The sequence below is a fragment of the Sinocyclocheilus anshuiensis genome, unplaced genomic scaffold (genome assembly GCF_001515605.1).
Source record: "Sinocyclocheilus anshuiensis isolate Anshui unplaced genomic scaffold, SAMN03320099.WGS_v1.1 scaffold1002, whole genome shotgun sequence".
Classification (NCBI taxonomy): Eukaryota; Metazoa; Chordata; class Actinopteri; order Cypriniformes; family Cyprinidae; genus Sinocyclocheilus; species Sinocyclocheilus anshuiensis.
This window is the reverse complement of record NW_015536514.1, coordinates 43,461-53,797: the sequence shown is the minus strand read 5'-3', so window position 1 is coordinate 53,797 and position 10,337 is coordinate 43,461. Positions and strand designations below refer to the sequence as shown.

The following is a 10,337-nucleotide window of genomic DNA, read 5'->3' as shown; positions in this document are numbered from 1 at the left end:
TGAAAAAAGCACAAATGTCAGGGCATGTCAAAACTTCTCCAGGGCCCCAAAACACCCTCGGACCCCAGAGGGTTAACAGCCGGTCATGCATGAAAAAAAAAAATACCGTCATGTACCGTGAAACCGGTATAATTTTGAAAAATACTGTGATATACATTTTTGGTCATACCGCCCAGCACTAATAGAAACCATCCTGTTCAAAATAAGAATTTTGTCGAGAGGCTTGCAAAGCCACAGAAACAGAGCTCCCTGGGTAAAGACAACAACAGTCATCCACCCTGGGGGCCTCCCGGGGACAAAGAAGCCCAATGAAGCTGTCAGCTACAAATGAAAACTCGTTTAGAGGGGAGGAATGCGGGGGTGTTGCGTTGCCATACGGCCCGCAGCTGTTCTCCGACACAGAGCCTGTCCATGACGCCACGCATGGAGGGAGAGAGATGGCCTGGGGGCCCGAGGGGGACGGAGGTGGATGATATTCTATATACATAGGCATTTCTAGCTATACACAGAAACAAACCTGTGTCTGCCCGCCCACATTTACTTACACCATTAAATACAAGACATGAACCGTGCCGAACCAGACAGGAGATTCTCAAACGCTGTACACGAGGAAAACATGTGGATGTAAACGGAGCTAATTACAACCCAAAGGCATATGATGTAATTCAGAAGATTTCCTGAGATGTTACTGGGAAATTAATTTTCTAGTTCGGGTGTCTATAAATCCACGTCTTTCAGTCCTTAATGTGTTTTATCTTTATTGGACAGCTCCATAAATGCCCAAACAACCATTCTCAGGTACACAGCCACAGAAATAGAAAAACACTAAATGTTTTCCTGGAACAAGTGCCAATACAATACAATAAGATGTCTTTAAAGTAGGCTGGGCAAGTTAACGCTTTATTATCACGTTAACGCATTAATTGATTAACGCCGACAATTATTTTATCGCGCATTAACGCAGTTTTTTATTATTATGAAAGTCCGTACAGCTCACTGGCTCTGAATACACATACAGACAAACCATGGGTCACAGGAGTGGTGGGATGAGTGTCATCACGCGTCTCAACAAATGAGAGCATTTGGGGAGGGCCTAAGACTGCAGGAGCGCTCACATGGACGCTCCTGATAAAATTATTTAGGATAAGCATCAACATTCACAAACCACTGTTCACTATTATTTTTAACAGAAAAGAAGGTAACATGCTCGTAATCACGACTTCATAAGTGGGAAATAGGAAGTTTCCGATACCACATGAAGACAGCAGAGAAGCGCTCTCGCTCAGCACAGTGGAGTGCATCGTTTTGTTAACTTTGTGGTTTATTATTTTGAGTCGTTTGGGACACGGTAACACGGCCCTCTCACAATATATTGTTTTACAGATCTATCGCTTTTTCCGCTCAGAAATGTTCACGCAATCATGTTGCACACATATCAGAAGATCTGCACTCCAGCACAGTTAGCGCTCCGCTCACACTACATGCGTACCACGCTCTGGCCCACCTCTTCCAACCAAGCCAGGGACGGCTAAACGAACGCACGGAGCGATCACACTAGTCAAACGAACCGTGCTTTGGGGGTCAAACGTGCTTGGGCACGGTTAAGATTGCCTCGTGTGAGTACACCCTAATTATTCTCCCGCATCCCACACACACACACACACACACACGAGTCTCTACCCGCCCACACCCGCACTCGCCCATCAAGTGTTGTCCCGCGCCACGCCGCACTCTACTGCGTTAGGTCCCGCGATAGTGCAGGTCTCTAAGGTGCCTGTTATAATGTTATGATCGAGGCTCTGGACTCTGAGCATAACTTGTTTTTCTATAACAAACTATAAAATATTTTCTATAAAAACGTTAATGCCCTGGCAGTGGCAAATATCTTGTTTTAGATTTAATTTGATTGCATTAATGTTATAAGTTGAGATTTACAAGAAATATTTTAACTGCTACTATGTAAAAGGAATGCTGCTGTAAAAAAGCACCTTATTTGTTTAAAGTGTTTGCAAACCAAATGTTACTGCATTTTTGTTCATACAGCAGTACTTTTAAATGAAAAAAAGTGCACAATACACTACTTTTGAATGCATTATTGAATTTTGTGCATAATGCAATTAATCGCAATTAATCACAGGCAATCGTGTGATTAATCGCGATTTAAAAATTGTATCGTTGCCCAGCACTACTTTAAAGTCTACATAAACTCAAAATTGAGCCTGGCTATTTCCATAATACTCATAGTGATTATTCTGTGCACTGTTATTTCAAATAAATAAAAAATAAAAAAATCTTCACAATCAAAATTGAATAACTTACTCCACCTCTTATTTATTTGAACTCTTTTAACTATCTTCCTTCTGGTAACTTTCTACAATCCAATAAATTATGGATAGTTAAAAGGCTGAAAATCACTCAATATCCTGTTTTATTAGCAATTTTTGTAATTATCCTGTTTTACTAGGCAAGTTCTTTGATTACTTTTAAATTATTAAACTAAATAGTACAGATAAATTTAATTATGCTTTAATCTGCCAATAAAAGTGTAGTACTCTCCGCTCCTTTAAAACATTTTACCATATTTAAATCCATTATTGAAAGATTGTATTAAAATCCATTATTATTTAAATCCAGAATTCCACAGAATTTCCAGAAAATCAGCGCAGAAATTGCTTATAAATCAGCAGATTCCATGATCAGTGACCCAGAATAAATTAAAATATTTAAAACTTTTAAATATTCAGATATTCTAATAATCAAATTGAAAAGTTAATCTGTCAGATAAGACACGCAAAACATGCATGTACACCAATGTTTTTGTATCACTTTTGCTATATTGCTACAACAAAATAAATCATATTTTGCATGCATTTATAGTTATGAATGTAATGAAACACATATTTTGAGTTGTTTTAACGGGCTGCACGCAAAAACAAACATGCAGCATGACCAGTGTAGTCTGATTCACAGAAAAATTACTCTTAATAGCCGGTTCTTATAATGAATCATTCAAACTGGTCTGAATCAGTCTGACAAATCTAGGGCTGCCACTAACGACTATTTTTATTTCTATTAATCTATCGACTAGTTTGTCGATTAATCGGTTAATCAAAACGATTAATTTCCCACAAAAAAATCTACAATTTTACTTAAGAATATTTTATTAAACTATATTTTATTAAACCAAATGAAATTTGGTTTAATAAAACTTTTAAAAAAAAATTAAATTTTTAAAGCAAAAGTAAAGTGCAACATAGAGTGCAAGAAGCAAGTGTCCATCTCATAGTCCAAATCACTGAAATCAAAGTTCAGTATTATAGTGTAATAATGACAACATATCCACGTGTTCTGGTCTACTAATAATACAATTATAATCAAAAAATACTTTTTAAAGGAGCATTTATCAGAAATGTTATTTACCAGAATTTATTTAGGAGAAAAATGTAAATGTGCAGTATTTCTGAAAAAATAAGAAAAATAACTTATTTTTTTTATATATAAAATCAATTAATTGGAGATGCTTTTGATTATTGCAATTTAATGGAACCATTAAAATGGAATCCAGAAAATAATGGAAAACAGAATTTGGTAAAGATAAAACTGTAAAACTCAATTAATTAGACACGGTTTTTGATTAATAAAATTTAATTTGACATTAAAACAGAGTATAGAAAAATGAAAATGGAAAAAGTGTGACGCATGTACTTAACCTACACGCATGTAAATAATTAAAGTGCATATACTGTATTAGAACTGCATCGCATATAATTATTTAATTAAATCGTAGCGTTTGTGAATTCACAATTATGCTTAATTATGATTTTTAAATGGGTTTAATATATCATGCAGCCTTGGGAAACAGTCTAATAATGTGTTTTATGGATTCTCGTCCGTGAAATGCCCCACTTCCGGTATTTTGCCGGTTAGTCGACACGAGCAAAATGAAGTTGAGGATTTAAAAAAAATCGAATAGTCAAATAAAATCGACGAATCGCGACAGCCCTAGACAAATCCTTCACTGAATTAACTCACTCAATCAATCAGAACAGCTACAGAATCAAATGAATCTTACTCGCTTACTGGCCAGCAAGTTATCATTATCATATCAAAATATCTCTGAATGCTAACAAAGAATCAAAACACTAACAAACAAACATAGGCCAGCAGCTAAAATGAGTGTTACACATGCAGTTCACTTACTATTGCTGAAGCTGCTGAGTTGAAACACTGTGAGTGAAGTCTACAGCTGGTGCATCTACCGCAGACCTGTGGCACTAATGAGCCTGTTCTTCCACTCCAGCCACCCGTACTGCAGCAGGAAACAGCTCTATCAGCAGCACCATTTCCCCTGCATCTGTTTACTTATGCCTTCCTCCACATCCTCATCGGATCCTCTTTATAATGGTTGAACAGTCAATGACATAAAGTGGGTTTGAAGGCACCTCCTAAGGAAACTGGTTTCAGACAGACTTCCAAAGCACTATAACGTCATGTCTAATGACCAGTCCAACACCAAATCTGCACCTGTAAAAACTCTACAGAAAACTCTACAGATGACAAAAATCTAAACATGATGCCTGTTGCTTCTTCATTCATTAACCTAAATAATACGGCTAAATTTAATCATAAAAGTATAGTATAAAAACGGCAATAAAAATGTAGTACTCTCGGAGCCTTTAAAATACTTTTTTTTTTTTTTCAAAATTTTAATGAATTATTCCATTTTTATATTCAACCCATTATTATTTAAATCCAGAATTCCACAGACTTTCTAGAAATCAAATCAGCATAGAAAATGATGAAAAAGCCAGAAGATTCCATGATCAGTGACGTAGAACGAATTTAATTATTCAAACTATTCAAATATTAAAATATCCAAAATGTAAAAATATTTGAAAATGTCAAACTATTCAAATTATCTATACAGTCCCATGACAATTCATAACTATTTTACAGTTTTGAAAAATGTATATGAATTTGTACAGCTTCATGTGTACTTTTTTTTAAATCACGTTTTTTTGTGCAAATAACTTGAATCGTTCAAATTTCTCATAAGTTTTTGCCAAAAAATCTGTGTAAAAATGCTGAAAAACTTAGCAAATTCCTTGACAAGTGACCTAGAATAAATTACAATATTCAAAATATAAAATATTTTTAAAAAGTCAATAATTCAAAACATTCAAAATGTTATGTTTTTGCAATTTGTGGAAAATTCTTACGAATTTGTACAGCTTCATGTTTTCTTTTTTTTAAAACAAATTGTATGTTTTCATTAGAAACAGCCGATTCATTACTACTATTTGAATAGCTCTCATTTTTATAGGTTTTCCCTGAAAAATCTATGCAGAAAATGTTAAAAAAGTAAGCAGATTTTATGATCAGTGATCTAGAATACTGTAAATTAAAATATTTTAAAATATACAAATTTTAAATAGCCAAGAATTCAAAATACTCAGATTCGAAATATTCAACAGTCTCATGCCAATTCATAAATATGTCATGATTTTGCAAATTGGTGGCAAATTCCTATGAATTTGTACAGCTTCATTCATACATTTTCTAAACAAATTGCATGTCATACGAATTGGCCAAGACGTTAAAAAGTGAAGTTTTGTATTTTTTAAAAGACATTTATGAACCACCTTTATTCAACTGCACATTTTGGATGCAAACATGCTTTGTCATCTTCCTTCCTCAATATAGCTCCTGAAAAAGCAGCATTTTTCAGGCTACAGACACAGTCAGAGACTACGCCAGAAACCTTCCAAGAGAAACCGATACACAAAACACTGGTTGCTGAGAGGGACAAGCCACAATCCGCAGAGCCAGGTCTTTAATTGCAGGTCTTAGAATGATAAACACTAGCCAAGGGACATTTCTGTTATTGCTCTTGAGAAGCTGAACGCAGCTTGAGTAATCACAGGTATATGTACTGCTGTATACAGTGCTATTTTAATCTGCTGACTGATGTGAGGTGGCACAGCTCTCCTGGTGCTAAGGAGCTTGAACCAGATAAGAGTTGTGATTTTTTAGCTCCGGTGGTCTTATCTACAGCAAAAATGAACACAAGGAGGACTGCACCCTATCTGACTACAGATAAGTTTCTAAACCCCCCACAACTGAGCAGGAAAACACAGCACTTTCACTCTTAAAGCATGGACAGATGGGTCAGTTTTGACATCCGTGTCGGAAGAGGAAGACCTTACGGACACTGTGACATGCTGTGAAATCTAGGAAACAATGCTAAGTCAAATGAATGGCTCCGTCCCAAAATTTAGTGAGCTACTCCCTACAATGGCAGCATCCTAACTGAAAAGGAAACAGCTATGACCAAGAGGAAATTCAAACACTAAAAATGCACTATTAAAATAACCAAGCATTAAAATAATCAAGTAATAAGATACTAAAAATCAAATAATCAAGTATTAATATAATCATAATCAAATAGTCAAACAATCAAATATCAATAAAATTAAATAATGGAGAAAGAAAATACGGAAATAATAAAATATTAAAATCAAATTTTAAAATCGAAGATTAAAATAGTCACAAATAATTCGGTAATAAAAATACACAATTTTAAAATATTTAAATAATTGAATAATCAATTATTAAAATAACCAAATAATCTAATATTAAACAAATTAAATAATATAATACAACAGCAAGTATTAAAATAAACATTCAAGTATTAAAATAATCATAATAAAACAGTCAAACAATCAAATATTAAAATGAACAAATAATCAAATATTAAAAGAATCAAATTATGAAAAATTTAAATATTCATTCATTCATTCAAAATAATGTAAAATATTATAATGAATATGTTTTATAGTTATTTTTAATAATATTTAAAATAGTAAGTATTAAAATATTCAAATAATAAATACAAAGTAATAAAAACAAATAATCAAATACTAACATCAAACAATCAATTATTAAAATATTAACATTCAAGTATTAAAATAGTCATTATCAAACAGTCAAACAAATAAATATTAAAATAATTAAATAATCAACTATTAAAAGAATCAATGATGAAAAATTTAAATACTTTAATGCTTGATTTTGGTAATCAGTAATCAAATAATAGAGTATTAAAATGATCAAATATTAAAATAATCAACTAATCAAGATCAAATCATCAAAATTTTATTAAAAAAGAATTTCAAATAATCTAGTAGTAGTATATTTTTATTTAATGCCATGTCAGCATCTTAGGCTATTTTCATGGCAAAAACAATTCAAAAAATACAAGTATAACAAATACAATAAAAATCAGCAAACAAACAAACAAGTTATATTACACAAGATTTTTCACATTTCAAATAATGAAGTACTAAAATACTCAAATACTCACTTGACAGCATAAAAACCCAAAGCGTGTACAAAAATTGTGTAAAACGGATCAAATATCTTGGATGCAAAACGCAATGCATTACCTTCTCCACAAAGCATGCATATGATGATGCCTTAAAACTGGGCAAATAGAAATCATCTTTGAAGGCAACATAATTATCCTGCCTACCAATGTAAATGTAAATGCTTTCTAAGTTTGAGCTGTCAAAGATGTCTGTGAATTAACACCACTCTGGTGTATAACAAGCATTATGCAAATAATTACGCAACATTTTCATAGACCTAGACCAAAAAAAGTATCTTCTTCTGATGCACAAAGCCAGCAAGAGTATAATTTATGAAATTAAAGAGGTCTCTAATGGCAGATTTCTATTTGTACGGCTCAAAGAAGGTCACAAGTGCTTTCATCTGTCTGATGTGTGGTCGGGATAATCATTTGAGAGGTCACACCAATCATAACTTTGTATAGGAAAAGATGAGGTGCTGGAAAACATCAGGAAAATCAGACACGTGTACGTTCTCGGATCTCGCTGCTCAACACATCGCATTCGTCCTGTATGATGTCAGGCCACAGGAAAATATTACATACTGTCGGCGCAATAGGGAAAAGTAATGCGCCCCTTATGTTGTTTAGGAACAGCAAACTGGGCTCATAACAGACTGAAACGCTGACGGAGGAATGTCACCGGCTCTATTAGGCCTTTCCTGAGGTTTGAAGTGTGCTGCTTATATTGAAGGGTGCGCAGGAACACAGGGGTCTTTTCCATCATTACTCACGCTAAGACCTGCTACGCTTACAATACATCACCGACTTGTTAAAAACAGCCCATTACTCAAACTTTACCAAACCAGCACTTGTTTTCTGGCATTCAATAGATGAACCACTGACCAAGCACTCATGAATTTTACAAGAGTAGCCTGCTTCTTTTTTTTGTTTTGTTTAATACAGTCAGATGGGAAACTTTTTTTTTTAAATTGTGTTGAACTTTACATATATTTAACTTGAAAAAAATGTTGTCTATTTATTTTTTGACTATAATAATACAGCAACTTGATGTCTGTGCATTTGCGCTGAAATTGAACAAAAACACAGCCAAACGCATTGAATTCCTAATATAAAATAAAAACATTAAAATATTTATAACAAGGTTTAAGAAATACAGCAATATTCTGAAATATTATTTATTTATTTTACAATTTTGAACTGTTTTCCATTTGGACTATTTTATTTTTTAATAAATAAATGAATTGAACTTACCATCTGTAACATCATTTCTGCTATTGAAGTTTAAAACGCTAAAAATCTATTCTACTAACAAGAGACAAAAATTGAGAAATTACTTTAAAATTTTTCATTTTACAGACCCCAAAATCAGTCATCAATGTCAAGGCTGCATTTACTTGATCAAAAATTCTGTAAAAACAGAAATATCACCATAATTTAAAATAACTCTTTCCTATTTGAAGATATTTTAAAGGTCACATATTTTCCACCTTTCTGGAGTTTTATTTTATATCTTGATGTCCTTAAGAATATATATATTTGCGGTATAAGTACCAAAAACCATCTCAATATATTTTTACAGCTCCTTTCTCAGGAGCTCTGCTGAGAACAGGTCGATTTTGGCATGTCTAATTAATATTCATGAGCCTCTCTTCTGATTGGCCTGTTGTTTTCTGAGTGACGCACGGCCAGGCCAACCACAGGTAACTAGGGTCAGCCGACAACAAACTGACGATTTATATATAATCATTTGTAATTGTATATACATTGTTGTGATTAATTGTGGCTGGAACAATAATGTAGCTGTAAAAATAGTTGCCTGCTGAAATTGAAATGTATATACATCTTCATCATGACTAGATAGACACGGTGAGTTTGTCTTTACTATACACGTTAGATGTGATCCACCTCATAGTAGCAATCCTGTCAGATCGTCCATCCTTTGAGTGAGAGTGTAACGTTACAGGTCGGCCGATCTGGTTTCGTGGTTAAAGTTAAACTTTTCGACATGTTTCCGTGTTGTTGCTCAGCAATGGCATGGACGCGATGTTGTCTGTGGGTTTGGCAAAAGGAGTGGGACTGTGGGCGGTGCTCGGGGTGGTGGCTGAAGGCGGTGACTGTGTAGTTCTGACGTCAACTTTTTACGGGAGTCACAACGGTTCGTGAAAAATCAAAGCTACTTTATACAGGCTGTGTGCATTTTACTGTGGACTGACTGTTTTGAAACTTATATGGTAGTTAAATAGCCCCTAGACCTCAGTTATCGTGAAAAAAGCCAGGAAATTTCAGTTTTGACAATATGGGACCTTTAAAACATAATTTATTACTGTGATGCAAAGCTGAATTTTCAGCATCATTACTGCAGTCTTCAGTGTCACATGATCCTTCAGAAATCATTCTAATATGCTGATTTGCTGCTCAATAAACATTTCTTTACTATTACTATTATCAATGTTAAAAACAGTTGTAGTGCTTAATATATACTTTTTTTCAGGATTCTTTAATGAATGGAAAATTCAAAAGAACAGTATTTATTTGAAACTGAAATGTTTTGTAGCACTATAAATCGTCTTGGCGGAATAGATCTGCTACACTGCTGCAGCAGAGCAAGTACCGAGACTTGCTACTGCCAATACATCCACAACATTCTGCTGTGTGCATGTAAGAAATATTGCTGCTGCAAATATACCATACATGAAATAACCCCCATATAGCATACATGAATCACTTCATAGCAGATCTATACAGGTGGAGCTGGGGAAGGTGGAGGGTTTCTGAAGCAAGCTGCACTGCTACGGCAAGCACTAGTCATATATTTGAATGTTGAGCAGCGAGCTCATTGGCTACCGATACAGGAGAGAACCAACCAGCCGTGCCATGTGATAATGATATCATTAGGTCAGATTGAGTTAGAGCTATCGGACTGCGCCATCTAGAGTTTCATGCCAGAACTCTGTATATCTTGTGGGGA

The 10,337-nt window shown here is 34.3% G+C and overlaps 1 protein-coding gene across 1 annotated transcript in view; it reads right to left on the bottom strand.

Moving 5' to 3' along the window:
* The window catches only part of hdac4 (histone deacetylase 4), a 260,575-nt gene that overhangs the window by 213,118 nt on the left and 37,120 nt on the right, over nucleotides 1-10,337 (bottom strand). The gene's annotated exons all lie outside the window — the stretch shown is intronic.